A 10,010-nucleotide genomic window follows, 5' to 3' on the forward strand; every position below is an offset into this window, starting at 1 on the left:
TTAATCTATTTGAAGACCCTTTACAACCGAGAAACTAATTAACTAACTTAATTTCTTCTCCATGCATTTTGATATCTCAAACCATTATATATATGTGTGTTTGTGTATGATTGTGATGCTGATGAAAGATATACTATAGTTCTTATAGTGCCTTCTTTCATCAGCATCACAATCATACACAAGCACACATATATATAATGGTTTGAGATATCAAAATGCATGGAGAAGAAATTAAGTTAGTTAATTAGTTTCTCCATGCATTTTGATATCTCAAACCATTATATATATGTGTGTTTGTGTATGATTGTGATGCTGATGAAAGATATACTATAGTTCTTATAGTGCCTTCTTTCCTATGAAATTAATTCATTGCCAAATCATGCTAGTGTTTATATGTTTGTATGTGCATATACAGAAGCTGTAGGGATCTCAGTATGTCTGGCAGACATATCCACACAGATAATGGCTCATAAGCTGAAACTGAATCCCAGCAAACTGAACTGCAGGTCATCCCAGGTCATTCATCCCAAAATTGCATTTAGGTTTAAATGGGTTCCAGTAAAAAATAACTGGATTAGTTAGTATTACTACAGTATTATTTCACTGTAAATTACATGGGCATTCTTTACAGTTTGGATTTCTGTTGAAAACACACCAACATTTGCAGATAAAGACAAATAAGGAGCTGTTGCCAAAATAAAGCAGTAGACTACCAGAGAAAGATGATACAGATTGAACTTTTATGGTGTTGTGGGTGTTACATAAAAGTGTTTGAAACTTGTGTTTAGTGGAAGCTGCTCACAGGAGAGTATGCACTGAACATAATCAAGAGTGACCCCATCGGAGCAACACAGTCTGTTGCAACAAGCTCTCACCATAGCAGCAGTGATGAACACAGTGCATACACAGGTTGAGTCCAAACCACACATATTCAAAGGAAACATACAAAATGATACAAAGGTTGTTTCCTTCACTCCATGATGAATCTAAATTCATTGAGGGTTTTATCACATTTTCTTTAGCCAGAGACAGGTATGAAAGATAAAAATCCATATACCTCCCTTAGGATCACAACACAGCTTCATTTTTTAAACTAATTCAATTAAAAATTATTTATTTTCTAGTGCCAAAATAACTTTTTTCTGCTGAGCCTTATATGCACAACACTAAACCATTTTTTTTTATAGTTTTTTTTTTTTTCAAAGTATTTTTAATGATACAGAATCCCATTATGGTTTTGCATTAAGGAGTAAAGTAAAAGATTAAAACATAACAATAACCATAACAATAATCTGACAGTGAAAAATAAAATAAAATTTAATACATTTGTTTTGGAGGTAGTTTGATCACATAAATCGAGAATACGTTTATAGATCTCATAAACAGCACCTTTTGTCATGATTTATAAGTAAGCAACTTTCCTACTGTCAGAGAGGAGGAGATGAGGGAAAGCCAGGAAAACATTTTTGGAGGAAATGCTGAACTTACAAAAATCTGGTAGTTGGTGGGTAGCCCATACAATGACGATAAACTGGCAAAAGTGTTAGAAAATCATTCTGAGTATAAGTCATGAAAACAGTGTATAACTTTGCTATGCCACATTGAAAAAAAAGAATCCAGACATAAAGAGGGGAAAAAGATGATTGGTACATAATGGACCTAAAGGAGAAGCAGTTACAAACATGAAACATTTCCTAAATTGACAAGAGATTAATTTACAATAGAATTTTTAACATACAAAGAAGTTTTAATTGGAAGAGAAGAGTATATAAGAGCAGATATAGAGGATGAGAAAGAATATGACTGGGCTTCAAACTTACTAAACCAAGCCAAATGAGGTGACTCAACCCAGCACCGTATCTTATGAATGTGTGCTCCCCAGTAATAAAACTGAAAATTTTGTAGCTCCAGACCACCACTAAATTTACATCTCTAAAGTAATGATTTACACACCCTGGGAGATCCCCCGACCAAACGAAATAATTAATCACTTTATCTTATGAGTCAAAGAAGTGCTTAGGTAAGAACAATGGGATTGGTAGAAATAAAAAAAGAAATTTAGGCAGAACAGCCTTGATGCCCGATGACGCCTGAGATAGGCACAGGCTCCCCGTGACCCGAGAAGTTCGGATAAGCAGTAGAAAATGAGTGAGTGAGTGAGAATTTAGGCAGAATATTCTAATTTTAATAGTATTAATCTTTCCAATCAGAGACAAAGGCAGACTATTTCATCTCTGAAGATCAGACTTCGTTTAGTTACAGTACAAGTGAAAAAAAAGTTCACAGAAAAAAGACCTGAGAATGTACGTGTCACATTAATACCAAGGTAACTAAATCCAGTGGGACTTGTTTTGAAGGGCATGTCCGGGTGCTTAAATTGCAAAGCAGTTGTTAGGACAACAGTCACTCTTCTGAAAATTTTATTTATCCAGAAAAGGAGCTGAATGTATCAAGAGTGGAACAAGATACTGGGTATACCAGATACAGGATCAGATACATAGAGCAATATATTGTCTGCATACAATGATAGTCGGTGCTTAATGCCATTCCTAATGACACCTTAGAATAAAGAAGAGGTTCGCAATGAAATGGCCAATAGTTCAAAGTCCAAGGCAATTAAAGATGGAGAGGGCAGCCCTGATGTGTCTCATGTTCCAATGGAAAATACTCTGAGCACACATTGTTTGTTTGAATGCTTGCTTAAAGTGAAAGCCTTCAGTGACTCCCAAAGTAAAGATGATGATGTAAATTTGTTCTGATTAAAAAGAAGAAACTCAATAGAATTAGACAGAATCTGCCAACAATAGCGAATTAAATCTCCAAAGGAGGAGAGTAGAGTGTGGACTGCTGAATGGACACCTCTGTGTGGACAGCTAAATATCCAGAAATAGTGGTGCTTGATCTGATATTAAAATACTTGAGAAATCAACAGCAACAACAGAGAAGTTCAAGCTGTTATCTATGAAGCTGATATCTTGAGTATGATTGGTGAACCTGAGAGAAAATGGATAATTTTTTAATTAAAGGATTACAAACTCTCCAAGGGTCAACCAACCCATCTGGTTCTGATTTTTTGAGGTGATTTGAATTGTGTTTTTGACCCAGTGCTAGATAGATCTAGTTCACGACCAATATCATCAAATATCATAAAGTTTTCTGACTTTATGATATTTGATGATATTGGTCGTGAACTAGATCTATCTAGCACTGGGTCAAATACACAATTCAAATCACCTCAAAAAATCAACAAATGAGAATTTAAGAAGTAATCTGCTGGAGAATTCAAAGTCATCAAAGTTAGTCAGCAGCACCTTTGTTTGCACCTTTGTTTGCATTAACATGCCTAGTGTCTGCTGTTTTTATCAGTAATAACATCAGTAGGTAAAAACTATATATATTTATTGATCAAAATAGCAACTCCTCTTGATTTAGAGTTAAAGTTAGAATGAAAGACATGCAATATCCAAGAAGCCTGAAGCCTATAATGATCTTTAAATTTGAGATGAGTTTCTTGCGAAAACATTATGTTGAAGCTAAACTGTTTCAAATGGCTAAAGATGGGCTACTTTAGATGGGCTACTCGTGCCACGTATATTCCATCTAATTAAACGAATAGATGCCTCTACACCAGGAATACTGCAATTTAACTTAACAGGACACATTTAAGTATAAATGAATTTAAGAACAAATGAATACTTCCAGCACAACAACAATCAGGAAGCAGTGATCCTATAAATGAAATACATTGCTATGCTGAGGAGAAAATTGTTCCCCGAAACCAAGACCTAGATTGTTGAAGAAATCATAAACAAAACTTTCCAGCTCTCAGCAAACTAGCCAAAAAATATCTTGGGATCATTGCATTGTCTGTCCCTTCTGAGAGAATTTTTTGAAAAGCAGGGGAGTTGATCAGTCAAAGGAGAAACAGGCTAAAGGGGAAAATGTCAAAATTCTCTTGTTCTTTCACAAAAATGTATACATCAATTATAAATATATCACTTTCATAGTTTACAAAGGCTGGCTGTGTATATGAGTAATATGCACAAATGAAGATTCAAACTCAAATATAAGATTCAACTGGAAGTTCAGCTGATTTTACATTTAAATAATTTAAAGTGTTTCTAGCTTCACAGACATCCCTGTTTTGATTTTCAGTGCATTCCAGTCCATTGACTTTTATTAGGGTTTTATTAATTTATTTTTATTTTATTTTTTCAAAAGCAAGATAGTTGATCAGTCAAAGAAAAAGTTCAAGAGGAAAATGTTAGAATTCACTTGTTTCATCTCAAACACCTACAGTATAAAGGAAAGAAATGTAGAAACATTATTTAACAATTATTGAAAAAGGTTTATAAAGGTGTTTTTTTAATGTAATGGTTAGATGTGTTTACTTAACTAACAGTGGTCAGTATTTTTTAATAAATCTAAAGAAGATGTCATGTCTATTGAAGTTCATATAATATTAATGATGATGGCTATTGAAATACACCAACTCACAAAAACATTACATAGGAGTATCAATATCGATATCAACGATAGCTGTCTTGAAAGTAATTGGTATCGAATTGAAAAGGAAATAATTGGTTTCACCCATCCCTTATATACAAGAAAGTTAAACATACACTAAACATATCTGCAAAACAAATGTGAGGCAAAATGTGCACAAAAAACGCACAAAAAAAAACACAGCATAATTTCATGATTGTGCAAGTATAGCTATCTTATAGCTATCTTTTTTTTAAAACAGTGAGGCTTGTGGATCTAGTAAATATAACAGGGGAATTAGCATATTCTAATATATTTCATGTGAGTCAGCAAGCAGTTTGAACAACCTCTTCACAGACATTTACATTTATAGCATTTGGCAGGCGCCCTTTCCAAAGCGATTTACAAAAGTGCTTTTAAGTCTCTATCATTGAATAAATTAACTCTGGTTCACTAGGTTACAGATACCATGAGCCTAAAACACTGGTCAAAGGTTGTTTTTTAATACACATATTAAAACTTCTATCAGGGGAGGCATTTGTTTATTTGGTGTGAAATATTCGCTCAGTTTACATTATGTGTCTCATAATACTAAGCATTTGTACTCTGTTTTGATTACCTAATTTGATCATAGGCTGCGTTTATTGTTGTCCTGTATTTTCTGCCTTGTTCATCATTTCACCTTTGCCTGTTTTTGGATTACGCATTTGCCTCATATTTTGGACTGCCTGTCATTAAAATTATTATTATTAAAGATTCTCCACCTGCACTTGTATCTGCAAAATCTTACTGTACTGGAGACATGTTTTATGTAAAGCTTAAATACATTATCCAAAATATCCAATTTTTGCAAAAAATAATGAGTGTCAGGGTTATTGGTCCAAACATTAAACAGAAATAGATATTCTGAAAACTGTTTCTGCTATGGAATAACTTTAAAGAACCTCTAAATATATTTTAGATATTACATTATTTATCTACATTAAGACAAAATCAGTGAATCTACCTACAAAGAGCATGTTTGCATGCATTTATGTGGATGTCAGTTATACTGCAAGTGTGGTGCAGAGGCAATTCTTTTGATCTGCCTACATCCACCTCCAGTGTATGTATTTATGGTGAATCACCATCTCTCACTGCAAATGCAACAGTGCAAGTTGTTTCTCTACCCTGACTACAGACATGCAAACCCACACAAGAGTACATTTCATGATTCATATCAAATTTCTTCCATGATAGAAAAGGCCAAACAGATGTTAATTGTTTGAGATTTGCCAGTGTGTCATTTAAGTTGACAAAACACAAAGTCTTCTAGACTGTTTATTACATTATTCTCCCCTGCCTGGCTTACATCATAAATGCATGAGTAAAATATAAATAGGTATGTGCCACTTCTTCTAATACACATACAGTAAGATGCCTGGGTGTGTTATTCCAGCAATCTTCTAGTAAAATCTTATTCAAAAGAACAGTTAACATGTATTACATATTTTGTTTATGTATAATGCTAGCATCATGAGTTTACTGTCATCAGGTCTAATATGTATTCATGTATGTTTATAATTGTGCGTTTTTTTTTCCATATTGTCCAATAATATATGATATATTGTGATGTACAGCATACCACTGCTTCACATGTTTTTATATTAACACACTAATGAGTGTTCAATGTAATTACAAAAAGGAAGCATTCAGTAAATTACAGCGGAAACTATTGCATAAGCATCTTTAAGTCTGACCAAATAATTAAAAAAATGCAACCCCACTTGAATTTGGTCAACAGTTCATCCACCCCTGTCTTAGGTAGCTGGAGTATAACAAGAAGAATATAACAATGATGTAAAATAACTAACAGTATTACATGCCTGGTACAATTTTTCATAAAACTCATAGCCTATTCTTAAAAATAGCTCATCTCTTGTGCATATGAGTTCTGGAGGTGTGTGTGTGTGCATAGGAGTGTGTCTATGTGCAGGAAGATAACTGACTTCCTACCACAAACCTACTTTTCTTCACAAAACTGCATCGTGTTAACATCACTTTTTCCGTAGGTGTCACACACACACACACACACACACACACACACAGGTGAAAGTATATAATATATATATACATACATATATATATATATATATATATATATATATATATATATATATATATATATATATATATATATATATATATACTTTCACCTGCTTGTAATAGTCATATAAAATCTTTTTTTAACATTTTCCCTTTAATCTCTTTTTTATTACGTATTATTATGTATTTTCAGTCAATCATGTGTCGCAATTCAAAGAATCATGCAGATACAAGTCAAAAGTGACTTTGATCAGATGAGTTGGTTTAAGAATTTCTGCTAATCTTCTCGGAATTTCACACACAGCATTCTCTATAGTAAACATACTGTAGACTTTTCAGTAAATTTCCTATTTCAATTCTTTTGATCTGTTTTTTTTTTATCATTAAGTTAATATTAAACTATTAATCTAACCACAGTAAAAGCAACAGGCATAAAGTAAAAACTGCACAATATGTTGTGACTGTACAATAATGTTGGTAATCTGTTACTAGTACCAGTAAATGTTTAATAGTTCAACTAATTCATAAGAGGGATAAGAAAATCACACAAGTAGATTTTTTTTTGGTTAAAACACACACTAAATAGCTGTAACATTATACCACCTGCCTAATATTGTGTAGGTCTCCCTTGTGCTTCCAAAACAGCTCTGAACTGCCACTAGCATATAGTGCATTCTGGTTTCATCTCTTCCCCTGGTAAGCAACAAACCCACACCTGGCTGTCACTGATGTCATGATAAGGCCAGACCACCTACTTCCATCGATCCAGGTTCCAATTATGATGCTGCCCATTGTATTGCATTTCTGTGGTGAACAATGGTCAGTATGGGCACTCTGGCTGTTCTGTGGCTACACAGCCTCTTATGCAGCAAGCTGTGATGCATTGTGTTCTGACACATTTCTATCATAGCCAAAATTAATTATTTCAGCAATCAGCTCTTCTGTGGGATTGAACCAAATGGAATAGCCTCCCCACAGGCATCTTGACACTGTCACTGTCAGCCTTGGTAGGTAATGCATGCTTCCATATCAGAAACATCCAATAAGACCTGCTGTTTTGGAGATGATCTGACACATGGCGTCAATCCATCAAATGTAGCCTTAGTTAAAAAAAAAATTCACTCAGATACCTTATGCTTGCCCATTTTTCCTACCTCCATCAACTTTGAGAACTGACTGTTCACTTGTTGCCTAACATATCCCACCCCTTGACAGGTGATATTGTAGCAAGATAATTAATGCAATTTACAAGTCAGTGGCATCTGTGTTATGGCTAGCATCAATCAAACTGTTTTTGTGTGTTAGGGATGTAGCTCTCAGTCTAATGTGTATATCATAGAGCCTGAGATGCTCCTCTATGTTTTTGACTTTGATGCACTCAAATCTTATCTGACCCTGACCATGCAAACATCAGAGAGAGAGAGAGAGAGAGAGAGAGAGAGAGAGAGAGAGAGAGAGAGAGAGAGAGAGAGAGAGAGAGTAATGTCAAAAAGAGAGAGTAATGCTCAAATGTAACAGCAGAGTATTTCCATCATCTGTTGTGCTGAGAGGGGACGAGAAAGAAGGTTGAGCCAAAAGGCTGAGAGGGTGAGCTTAGAAGGAATGATAAGAGAACTCATCCTTCAGTTCTAATCGAATAAACACTTACATTCATTCTGATGATTAGCACTGTTGCAGGTCATTCAATCACATTTAATCACTGAAAGATTTTAGCAAAAAATCACTGAGAATTGTACTGAATGTACAGCACACATTGATAAACATCACAAGAGAAAACTGTGAAACTTTTTGTCTTTGAAACTAAATGTTGTCTTTCATCTTTTGTATAATTCATTTTCTCTCCCCTTGTTTCACAGGGGGATCTTTGGCGTCTTTTATACTTTTTTGTTTCATATTCATAATCTGAATGATCTCTGAGACCTGCATATTGTACCAGTTTTGTATATAATCTAGCAAAGAATTCTTCTCTACTGCCTTTGACTTATAAATTATTAGAAAGATGATTCAGGCATTGGTAATGGTGTGCATGAATGCTCTCTGGTCTCAGATCACATAATTTTCACATTGTATTTTATAGAAATAAATAAATGTATGTGATCAATGAAATGCATATAGTCAGGTGTGGATAATCAGGTATAATCAAATTTAAAGGCAGCATTACATTTATTATATTTGGTAAAGGCAATCCCACAGTTCTGTTCACTAAATGAGAGTTCCATGAAAGTTTGAGATATGTTAACACAAATAAGGAACCAATTATTGAATGTTAAATTATAAATCAATGCAATAAAAGAATAGGCAATTTTCAAGATATGAAAAATTGTATTAGTATATGTCTACATAATAAAAAGAGATTAAAGGAAAAATGTTAAAAAAAAAAGACTTTATATAACTATTACAAGCAGGTGAAAGTATATATACATATATATATATATATATATATATATATATATATATATATATATATATATGTATATATACTTTCACCTGTGTGTGCGTGTGTGTGCGTGTGTGTGTGTGTGTGTGTGTGTGTGTGTGTGTGTGTGTGTGTGTGTGTGTTACTCTACACAGACCCGAGCTCAGTGTCAAACTTCTATTGATACAAACATATCAAATACAATGACATGGCATTATTGTTCATAAAACAAATTACACTGCAATGGCGCAAACTCTCAAGTTTGAATTGAATAGAAAATTATTTTAGATATAACAACAAATTAATATTGCTTATAAAACCTAAACGGAAAACCCATTCAACCCATCCCAGTTTTAGTTATCCCAACTTTCGAGAATTTAAGACACATGTTTTCTGATAATGATACAACGTCTTAGAATAGGGGCGCGTTTCACATTTAATAAGCTGCATCCCTTTAGAAAAAACAGTTCGATAATAAAGTGTATTCTCACCGCACGCTTCAGAGACGTCAGCAGCACTGAGCTGTTCATGTTAATCACTTCTCCCGAGTCTCCCTTTATGACTCTGCAAAAATATGACAAAAACCATAGCCTGTTTCATATTTCGGACGTCTTTCTGTCATCACTCGCTAAATCCATCACACGTTGAATGTTCGAGCGACACCTCCTATATAGAGGTTGCAGTGAAGCTCCAAAGTGAGCAAAGAGCATCAGGGCATAGACTCTGTAGTGCAACACAATGAGAAGACGCCCAAACAGCGCCACTCAGTGGTTCAAACCTCTGTGCCTGCAAAGCATAGCCCTAGACCAGGGGTCGGCAACACGCGGCTCCGGAGCTGCAAGTGGCTCTTTCATCCCTCTGCTGCGGCTCCCTGTAGATTTGGAAAATAAATATTTAATTTAAATCAATACATTTTATTTTAAAAAGTTAGTTTAAAAAAATGTAATTCTAAATTCTAAGATTATGATGCTCTTGTAACATTAAAATAAACCGTGTTTAATTTGTTTGTCGCTCAAAATATGCG

General features: G+C 34.2%; 1 protein-coding gene across 2 annotated transcripts in view; it reads right to left on the minus strand.

Moving 5' to 3' along the window:
- LOC132862323 (uncharacterized) overlaps positions 1–9,668 on the minus strand; it is a 34,315-nt gene extending 24,647 nt beyond the window's left edge. For both annotated transcript variants that reach the window (XM_060894289.1, XM_060894288.1), the window contains exon 1: positions 9,478–9,668. The gene's annotated coding sequence lies outside the window, so the exon portion shown is untranslated. The remainder of the gene's footprint in view (positions 1–9,477) is intronic.
- Between the last annotated feature and the right edge of the window lie 342 nt (positions 9,669–10,010).

Source organism: Tachysurus vachellii, chromosome 19 (genome assembly GCF_030014155.1).
Source record: "Tachysurus vachellii isolate PV-2020 chromosome 19, HZAU_Pvac_v1, whole genome shotgun sequence".
NCBI lineage: Eukaryota > Metazoa > Chordata > Actinopteri > Siluriformes > Bagridae > Tachysurus > Tachysurus vachellii.